Below are 10,978 nucleotides of genomic sequence, written 5' to 3'. Positions count from 1 at the left end.
CCTTCTTGTGCCCTTATTGTCACTGCATGAAAAACTTTAATCAATGTGTTTTATCAAGACACTTCTCGTTCAATGTTATTGCCAAAGTTACTAGGAGCCATTGTTAAGGGGCTAAAAGCCTGGAGATTGTCAACCCATGGTGCAGTGGTGTCAAATTTCAGTCCTCCAGAGCTGCCGCCCTGCATCTTTTGGATCTGTCAAGTCCAACACATCTTGATTAAATGACTGATTTACTCCTAACACTCTCAGGTTCAGAGTCCTGCTAATGACCTAATTATGTGAGTTGGGCTTGTTGAAGCTGAAACAAATCTAAAAGCAGGACACTGGCACTTGAGGACTGGAGTTGGACTCCTGTGATCTTGAGTATGCATCATCAGATCACTTGGCTGCATTCAGATCAGTAAACCCGCAATGAGTAGGAGAGCTGGTTTATGGGAAGAAAAGTCACAAAACTCCTCAACTCTTTCTACTTTTTCGCTATTGTTTAATATTATCAGTGGATTTTCCCAACTCAACTTGCTGTTATGTTTCCTACATTTTTGTTCTGGTTATGTGTTGGAAACATTTTATTCTTTGTTTCTCTAAGGCTTTAGTGTACAAGACCAATCACATCATTATGACCATGGGCTCAGACTTTCAATACGAGAACGCCAACCTGTGGTACAAGAACCTGGACAAGCTGATCCGCTACGTCAACGCCCAGCAGGCCAATGGGAGCAACGTCAACGTGCTCTATTCCACTCCATCCTGCTATCTGCAGGAGCTGCACCGAGCAAACCTCACTTGGTAAGGCTGCCTCAGAAACGTGCTTTTGTTGGAGCAGGATCGTGTAGCCTGACGATTAGAAATATGAACAACAGTTAAATCAACCACGTTTCTCTTCTTTGTTAAGGTCTCTGAAGACGGACGATTTCTTTCCCTATGCGGACAATTCTCATAACTTCTGGACGGGATACTTCACTAGCCGGCCAGCACTGAAACGTTACGAGAGGATCAGCAACAGCAACCTGCAGGTAATTCCCAAAGATGGAAAACTGAACTTTATTATGTAAGACATTTCCTTATTTATGAAGTGTTGAAATTCTTTCAACTTAGTACTTGTTCAGATATATAGTTAGATACATTTCTATTTGTCTGTTTTTGATATTCAACAGTCTTGTAATCAGCTGGAGGTTCTGGGTGGTCCAATATCCAGGAGGGACTGTTTGGACAGGGTGACAGCGAGACTTTGAGTGAGTTTTTTTATTTATTATTTTCTTTCTTTCTACTAAAGATCTAGTTTGTTTATCATTTCATAGTGTTGGGGGCTTATTATTACATTTCTCCTCCAACAGATTCTTTCCAATGTCTGTTAGTTGCTCCAAAGGCTTTCCAGAACTTGATCTACCATTTACTCTCAATACTGGCTCTTCAAATGTCAAATTTTTAGTAGCGCAAAGTCCAAGAAAATGTCTAAACGTTTATTATAGTATATTTGGTAAGTAACCAGAAGAACCTAGATATCCAATCAACTAAAATCTGCAGGAGTCACAATGTAAAAGGTTTGACTTTTCTTCTGTTCATTCTTTGATCATTTACCCAACATCTCTGTGGTTTCTCTATATTTGTATTTCAGATGAGTAATATCCACAAAAGCCTGAATATTTGCCTCTGGTTTCCTTATTGAAAAGTTTTGTCCATCACTTTTAATTCCTGACAGTCTATATAGGCTATTTATGGACTTGGGTTTCTTAATATTGTCTTTATTAATAAACAAGATGTTTATGGTGCAGTTTGAATCACTTTAGTAAACAGCGTTCCATCATATAGTTTTCTTTTAAGAGCTGCAACATAAAAGACTAGTTTAAGCCTTCTAGCTGCACCTTTTTTATGCATTAGGGTTAGAAGCCGGCCCAATAATCAGTATCGGTATCGGCCTTAAAAAACCTGTATCGGTCGATCTCTAATTAGGGTGTCCAGTCTAGTCCCCGCAGCAATTTTTTTTTTTTTTTTTTTTAATAAATCTCTTGTTAAAGTTTCCAGACCACTTTCTGATTGCTGTATTTTTTTCCCACTGGTTTGCAGGGAAAGCGATGGCTGTGGCTCAGCACCATGATGCAGTGTCTGGAACAGAGAAACAGCATGTTGCAAACGACTACGCCCAGAGGCTGGCCAAAGGCTGGCAACACTGTCAGGTATTCAGAAAAGATAACGTCATCTAATTTAGTCCTGCATTAAATCTTCCTGCTATTATTGGTGTTCTGTGTAGAACCGGCATTATTCGGGCGGATTATGATGCAATCTTTCCCACAACCCAGTTTTTGTCGGATGCAGCATGTTTTATCTCTGTCCTTGGCAGGTTTTGGTCAGTAATAGTTTGGCTTCTCTCACTGGCTCCTCTGCTGAAAGAATTTACTGTGATAACCTCAACGTCAGTGTGTGTCCTCTTACCGAGTCCAGCAAAAAGGTGAACATGCCGACACGAACACTCATAACATGATGTAAAGTAAACCTGGATCTAATAATAATGGTTTATTATCCACATCTTATCCACAATAAGCGTTCTTGATGTTCATATGGTCTGAACAAGCATCTATTAATGTTTTTGATGATTATTTTTTTTTTTTTACTCATAAGCTGTTTCTGTCTTACCACTGTTGTTTAGTTCTCAGTCAGTGTGTACAACCCTCTGGGACGGACTGTCACTTGGCCCGTCAGGCTGCCGGTCAATGGAACGGCCTACAGCGTAATTGATGCTCAAGGCAACTCTGTGGACAGTCAGGTTTGTAGATGCCGTCACACTGGAGCATCACTCTGTTCCTCATTTATTAGTAACTAAGCCCCGGATTCCACTTCCTCTGTGCTTGTTCAATTCATTCCGATGTCCGACCGACGGAGTGGCTGCTTTATGTTAATTAATGAGCACGGTTCCACGTTCTCCGTCACTACTCCAAACATCGCTGTCGTCGTTTACCACCAAAATACAGAACAACTCCAATCTTATGTTCCTTTCCGGTTGGTTAGGCTCCGACTGGGTCAGGCTCCACAGTTGCAATTGTACCGACCAGAAAAAGAACATCAACAACCTCCGGTTTGCTCAATTTTAATAATTTAAATAGAGATCGTTAACCACAAATTAAATACTTAGTCTTTTTTTTTTAAATATTCACAAAACATTAACTGTTTTAATTAAGTATTGGATGCAAACCACTCTTTTTTTGCACCAAAAAAGGAAGAAAATTTGTCATTTCAATTCAATTTTATTTGTATAGTGCCAATTCATGAAACATGTCATCTCGAGGCACTCTACAAAGTCAAATTCAATCATATTATACAGATTGGTCAAAATGTCTTATATAAGGGAACCAGTTGATTGCATCAAAGTCCCGACATGCAGCATTCACTCCTTGGGAAGCGTAGAGCCACAGGAGAGTCGTCTGCATTGTCCATGGCTTTGCAGCAATCCCTCATACTGAGCAAGCATGGAGCGACAGTGGGAAGAAAAACTCCCCATTAACGGGAAGTCAAACCTCCAGCAGAACCAGGCTCAGTATGAAACGGTCATCTGCCTCAACCGGGTACAGGAGCAGAGGATGTGGAATTACGGGTAACTCCGCCCACATTAAAGTATTAATTTGAGCAAAACGTAACTGTGTAACCTCACGACCGCTTCCTTCTATGTATGGAAGGTGCTTCCTCTGTCAGGAGCCACTCAGGAAGTAAGGAGGAATCGAGGCTTTGCCGTCAACGAGCTGGTGTTCCAGGTTCAGGCTCCTCCTCTGGGCTACAGCACGTATTCTGTGTCCCTGCTTCAGGATCAGCCACCTCCTTCTTTACCTCAACATGGAGCGCCCACTGTCATCCAAATAAGGTGTTTATGCGTCATTGTCGTACACATTTTTATGGAGAAAATGTTAGTTATGTCTTTTCAGAAAAGAAATGAGCTACTCTGATTGCATCCCACTTAGAAATAACCATAACGGAATCCAGCCTGAATAGGGATTTGTTCTTAAATGATGCGTTTATGTGCTACAGTTCCTGCAAGTGACCTTTGACCCTGACACGGGCCTCTTGACCGGTCTCAGCAACCTGGAAACCAACAGACCATAAAGCTGACGCAGAATTTCTACTGTTGGTGTTTCTTGTTTCTTGCAAAGCACAACGGAGAACACATTTAAGCAAATTTATTTTTTCCACCCATATGCCGCCACATGACGAAGATCATGTGTGTATTTTTGGATATTTTAGGTACAACGCCAGCGACGGCAACAGCCCCGAGAGTCAGCAGACCTCCGGAGCCTACATCTTCAGACCGAACTCCTCCACGCCTTTCATGGTCAACAGTAAGGCCAAAGTGGAGCGCTTTCAGGTAGAGTGGGCAGCATCCTGGTTAGTGTTCTCAGTTTTAACCCGGCTGTAGGAGCTATTTCTCTATTTTTGTTTTAGAACTCAGATTATTTAGTTTGTTTGTATTTATTTGGTTATTTGTTGCATTTTTGTTTGAAAGTAGTTGTTTTAGAATACAATTATTTCTTATTGAATTGTTTAATTAGTTAATTGATTTTGTTTGGGGTTTTGGGTGTGTCTGGTGTATAAATACATGGACTCCAGGTAGCTCAGGAGGAAAGTGGGTGGGCTTATGTTTTTTTTTTTTTACCAGTCTTCCATTGCTGCAGTCTGTCAGTCTACCAGTCCTTTCAGGAAACCAAGGCAGGAGAGGCGGCGAGTAGTTTTTCAGTTTGTACCATGTTTATTTTTTCCTGAAGAAACCTGAAATAAACTCACGGAACTGCATTTTGAGAATTTTTGAGAATTTTTTGTACTGCGTAAAACCGGAAACCCACATTCATCAAGTGACTATTTGATTTAATTTATTTTTTGTTTGTTTACTTTTAAGTTTTTTTTTCATAAACAAGTAGTCACTACACACCGACGTTAATCTAAAACCTTTTTTAATTTTTATTTTAACTCTCTGACCTAGTATCTAACGTTGACAAAATAACTGATCAATTTAGTTTCTTTAGAGCAGCATCTGCAGATGAGATTTCCTTACAACAAGATTGTAAAAAAAAATATAAAAATTCCCACACAGTTGAGTGATGAAACCGGTCAACAAATCCAGGGTATACTTGTAATTTAGTAATATTGTACCCCCAGAACACGGTGGTGCAGGAGGTGCGGCAGTGGTTTGCTCCGTGGGTGTCTCAGGTGGTCCGTCTTTATGCCGACAGCAAAGCTGTGGAGCTGGAGTGGACCGTCGGACCCGTGCCAGTAAAGTGAGTGTCTACTCCCAAACATTTGTGGGTTAGGAGAAAAAAAAATCGTAGGTTTAATATGTAGGTGTTTTATGTCCTTTTTGTGGTCCGGGAATGTATTTGTTTGCTTTTAAAATGCGTTACATTTGCTCTGCATCCCTCAGCGATGGACAGGGAAGGAGGTGATCACTCGTCTGGACACCAGCATTAAGACCGCTGAAATTTTCTACACAGACTCCAACGGCAGGGAAGTCCTGCAGCGAAGGTACGATAAGGAGATATAAATATCTTTTGTTTTCTTTAATAGAGACAACTAAAATAGTGGTTCAGAATTTTGGGATTTTCTTTCCAACAGGAAAGACTACCGTCCTACGTGGCAGCTGAAGCAGACAGAGCCCATTGCTGGAAATTACTACCCCACTACCCATCAACTCTCGTGCCTTTATAAAGGTCCTTTTCATTTGCTAATGAGTTTGTCAGTGTTTTAATAAATGTTCTGCAATCCTTCCTATAGTTTAGTTTATGTCCGTGTTCAGGATGACGTGGATCAACTCACAGTAGTGACAGATCGCTCACAAGGAGGAGGGAGCATATACAACGGATCTCTGGAGATCATGGTAAGGTGTCTCTGACGGTAATTTATTTATTTAAAAACACCTTTTAAGAGGGTTCAAGCAAATCCTGTTGCAATATTTTTTATCACACATTTAGGTGTATATAAAGACACACCTTACATGGGTCTAAACATTAAAAGGACAATTGCATGTACAATTTATAGTGAGCTTCTGCAAAACGGTGGCTTAAATTACTTTTGCTGTGGAGATTTTCCATGTTTTCCATCTAGGGCTGACAGTGCAGCGTTCTAATCAGTCTAAATTCTTCCCTGTAGTCAGACAGTTGTTAGCTAAATTGGTCGGACCGCCTTGGTTGTTGAAGCACTCGGTGCAGACTGAGCATCTCCACAGCAAAGCATGAGAATGCGTAACAGTTGGTGGGTCATTGCTGCATCATTCAATAAAATGATTATATATATATATTATGTCTTTGAGTTGTGATGCCAATGTCATTGAATTTCTTGCCATGTCCAAGGAAGTCAATGGCAGATAGAATTACACATGCTAGCTATGAAGGCAGAAAATTCAAGGTGCAATAGTTTGACAGGGATGGTAAAGTTGGCAGATCTCAATTAGGACTTGAAAAATAGGGCAGATCTGTTCAGTGGTGACAAGCAGCACATCTTGGAAACTGGTTTGAGTGTGCAAGTTATTTTTTTTTGTGTGCACCTTTTTTACAATCTTAACTTATTGGAAATGGCGTATCATTACTCTCCAGCTCCACCGCCGGCTGCTGTACGACGACTACCGAGGCGTTGGCGAAGCTCTCGATGAGCGATCTGAAATCTTCCCAGACGGGCTGGTGGTCCGCGGTCGCCTCCTCCTCTCTCTTGAGCGTCCCGCCGTCGCTGCCGACACGCATCGTCCCCTAGCCCAGGAGGTCGTATCACAGCCGCTGTTGTCGTTTACGGATGGAGGCCTGAGCCAAAACACTGCGCTGGAGGTGAATGGGATGGGGTGGGGTTATTTGTTCTGACTAGATCTCAGCTGCTGTTTCTGGTGTCCCTTTTTCTTATTACATTCATTCTGGCTTAATATCAGGTGGGCAAATTCCAGCAGGTGGATAACTGCAACTGCTAAGAGGTCTTAGATGTTCAGGTTGGAACCAAAATCATTGGTTCACATTTGGATCACTTCTTCTTCTTTTTTTTTTCCAATTCTAGTTTTCAGGTCTCCAGGCTTCCCTGCCCCCTGCTATCCACCTCCTGACGCTGAGTCAGTGGGATGAGGAGTCGGTCCTGCTGAGGCTGGAGCATCAGTTCCAGAGCCGGGAGAGCAAAGTGAACTCTCAGCCCGTCACAGTCAACCTTCAGGTCAGAAATTCAAAAGTCATGACATACTTGATGTATAAGCCATAATTGGAGCATTGGTGAAATATGTTACTAGCAACTTTTAAGTTTAAAGATGGTGAGCTGCATGCAAGTCTGTTTGGGTGTGGCCAATTAACTGGTTTAGTAAAATTGTGTTTTTGCAAAACTATTTAACCACCTTGGCTGTTCTTATATTTTGTTGCCCCACATCGTCACTTTGGATGAGTCTCTGTGAGCTTGCCACATATTGCCCGTGGGATTTTTTTTCCCCGTCATTCAAGGCAGAACTGCTCCAGCTCCTTTGTTTGATGGTTCTCGCTTGTCAACAGCGATCTTCAAGTCTAACCACAGATTATCAATTGGATTGAGGCCTGGACTTTGACTAGACCCTCCCAACACATTCATATGTGTTGTGTTAAACCAATCAAGTGTTGTTTTAGCCGCATGCGTCTGGTCAGTGTCCTGCTGCAAGGTGAATTTCCACCCCAGACTCCTTTGGTCTCGGTGCTTCCTCTCTGATCAGTGCCTTAGCAGGTTTGTTGTGGTACCGTGTGCTTTCCGTCTGTAGATGGTACTCTCAGGGGTATTTTTTTAACACTTGTACTTCTCAACAACTTTGTCTCAGATTTGTTTGGAGAGCTCCTTGGTATTCATGGTGTGATGCCTCTCTTGTTTAGTGGTGCTGCAGCCTCTGGCGCCTTTCACAAAACATGTTTTATACAGACTGATCATGTGACACACAGGTAGACTTCATTTCACTAATTATGTGACTTTTCAAGTTAAATGGGTCGCACCAGAACTTTTTAAGGGCTTCATAGCAAAGCGGTTGGATATACAGTTTATGTACAAGCCAAATTTCTATTTTTTTAATTTTTTTCTGTATACTGTTCACTTCACCACCTTCTTTTTATATCCATTTTAACAATTGGTTTCTGCTCCTTCTTTTGCACAGAAACTGTTTTCCACTCTGGATGTTTTGGGTTTTTCTGAGCTGAACCTTTCCGCCAATCAGTGGAAGGAAGAGATGAGCCGCTTTGATTGGACGCCTGAGAAAGGTAGAGCACAGCCACGCCTGGCTGGGAATATGATGACAATTGAGCTAACAGCTACTGTATACTACAAAAAGGCATTAAAGATGTGTAACCAAGGTGGGGAAAACTTTGGAAATGCACAACAAATTAAAAAAAAAACCGTTTGAGTGACAGAATTTGATTAAACTAGTTATTTTATTTTTTACTTTTAAATGTCTTAACTGAAGCCTTCTCAAATTGTTTTTTCAAAGCATTTTTTTTTTTGACCAGCAATTAGAACACCTTGCAAACTGTCTATGGTGTTGAAAAGCCACATTGTGTAGCTGTGCATCAGCTATTCACCAAGTTTTTATATTTTTCTGGGGGGTAGGGAGATAACCAAAAAGTGCTAAAGTTTTTTTTTTTTTTTTTTTTTTTGGGGGGGGGGGGGGATAATGCCCAGTTTGAGCTGTAAGTGTTGTTTCAAAGACTGGGCTAAATTCCTGCTTTAAAACAAATTCAACTGGCAACCCAAAGGCAAACATTGACATGGAGATCAGCAGACCCTCCATCTGAATGCTCGGGGATTTGCATCATCTGGCAGTTTTTTTTAACCGGTCACAGATCAATTAGTTGCCTGGAAGCTGCAGAGTCATCTACAGCTCAGAGGGCTAATTGAGCAGAGGATGAACACAAAAATTGACTGTCACATTTTAACTCTACAATGGTGGTAATTGCTGCCTCATTACAATCAGCAGCACTGTGCAGAACAGCTCCCTCCAGGTACAAATTAAACTGTAATATAATGAGCCATAAATTTTTGTTTCACAGCAGGGCGTTTTTAACAAGACATGTTTTATGTCGCTTCTTCTGTTTGGGGAGGGACCTGGTGCGTTTAGTGCTAATAAAGCATAAACTAGGTTTTATTATACATTTAGTATTTTTATTTATATGCTCTAAGATGGGATATTGTTTTCTTTTTTTCTTTGACAAAGCTGCATCTGTGTTTACAGAGGAGAAGCCTCTGCTGAAGACGTTTGAGGATCCCTCCGTGTGGAAGTCACCTTGAGGCCGATGGAGATCCGAACCTTCCTACTCAGGGTCACATTAAATAACCAATCACATGCATCAAAATGATACCACTTGAATCTAATTGAAAGGGATTTTTTTTTTTTATTGTATTTTTACCCATCTTACTTTTTGGCTAGGGACAGGCATTTGAATCAAAAACCTTTATTGAAAATCATGAGCACACTTATGTTGATTGTTGTTCATATAAAGCTGCCTTGCACTGTTGAACAGGATTGGTCCAGAAGCGTATCTGAATCAGGAGTTGTTGGCCTATCGCTAGGTTATTTTTTAGATTTTATTTTTCTTTGTTTCGTGCCACAGTGACATTAATGAACACGGATTAAGCTTCAGATGTAACTGACAGCAAAGGGAAAAAACATTTCCAGAGGTTATACACGGTGCCTTCTTTAAAGCTAACCTTAAACGTCATTTTAAGGGGGGTTTTTTTTGCTGCAGATTCACATAAGAGTAATGAGATTTTCAGAAGCTGCTGCTACCATCATCTTTGGAGAAAAGCTATCAGACAAATTTGGCTCAGCTGATCAAAATGTAATGTTGCAGGACACAAAAAAACTAAGCCTAATAGCTGTTTAGAGATGGATCTTACAAAAGAGTACAATGGAAATGAGGATGCCCCACAAAAACAATTACTGCTCTGAATATGAAACATATCAAAAGGCTACTTTACTAAAGATACAACTGTGCTGCTAAACGGTGCATAATACTCCCATTTTATCATATTTTTTTACATGTAACCACAATATATGAGGCTTTCATGGAACCAACAGTGGAAGATTAGCAGCTTTTCTGTTTTGCAAATGTTTGCCCATTGAACCAGGCCATAGCCTTGCAGTAGAAGGCGTTTCCTGTTACGGAAGTGCACTACACACATTGGCTTATAACAGGAAGTAAAGATGAATTGATTAGTTTGAACTTTGTGCTGGAGTCCCTTATCTCTACTATGAATGTAAGAATGAAGACAACTGTTATTGGTACCAACAGATAAAGCATGTTACATTTATTAACATTAAATTAAATGATGCTAAAAATATTTTTGAATCTTGGGGCACTGAATGTCTTTCCCTGAAAGCTCCATTAGATTGTGGACTAGGTGCACAATTTTAATCTTGGCCTTGTTAGAATAGCAAATTGATCAAAGTTAAATAATAAACCCCAACACAAGGTTCCTCCTACTTTTCCCTTGGATCGTCTCTATATTTACATGTTTAAATCTGACTTGTTTGCACGGGATTATTCCTAAAGTGTTATACGTTTTATTTGCAAATGTTTTATAAATATGCCCTCAGTGCTCATCTGAAGCAGAACTACTTAAAGAAAGCCGGCTGGTTTAGACCACAGATGAGTTTAGAGGGCAAAGCTTAGGTGGAATGATGCCTGATAAAAGCGGTCATTCATCTGTGGGTCATATCACTCAAAAACCAGATCTAGCAAATATTTCTACTGAAACATAAGTAGCGATGAGGAATATCATAGATAAAAGCACATCATCTGAACATAAACCCATGAGTAAAAATGATTACTTATACTTTAAGTAACAGAATAAGGAAGATTATGGAAAAAGTCATTTTCCATGGAGAGTTATTTTTCCCCCCTGAATTATCCAGACTTGGGAAAATACAATTTTAGACTCCTGCCTGAACACTTCATACATTCCCACAAATCACATTCGCTTCCATTTACTGCAAACAAATGGAAGCTGACGGGGATTGAATCCCTAT

At 40.5% G+C, this 10,978-nt stretch overlaps 1 pseudogene; it reads left to right on the top strand.

Annotated features, from left to right (window-relative positions):
- Window positions 1-550: 550 nt before the first annotated feature.
- On the top strand, window positions 551-9,625 carry LOC118565413 (annotated as a pseudogene).
- Window positions 9,626-10,978: the final 1,353 nt, after the last annotated feature.

This window comes from Fundulus heteroclitus, chromosome 13 (genome assembly GCF_011125445.2).
Source record: "Fundulus heteroclitus isolate FHET01 chromosome 13, MU-UCD_Fhet_4.1, whole genome shotgun sequence".
NCBI classification, from domain to species: domain Eukaryota; kingdom Metazoa; phylum Chordata; class Actinopteri; order Cyprinodontiformes; family Fundulidae; genus Fundulus; species Fundulus heteroclitus.
The sequence above is the reverse complement of the archived record's forward strand: the minus strand, read 5'-3'. Positions and strand labels throughout refer to the sequence as shown.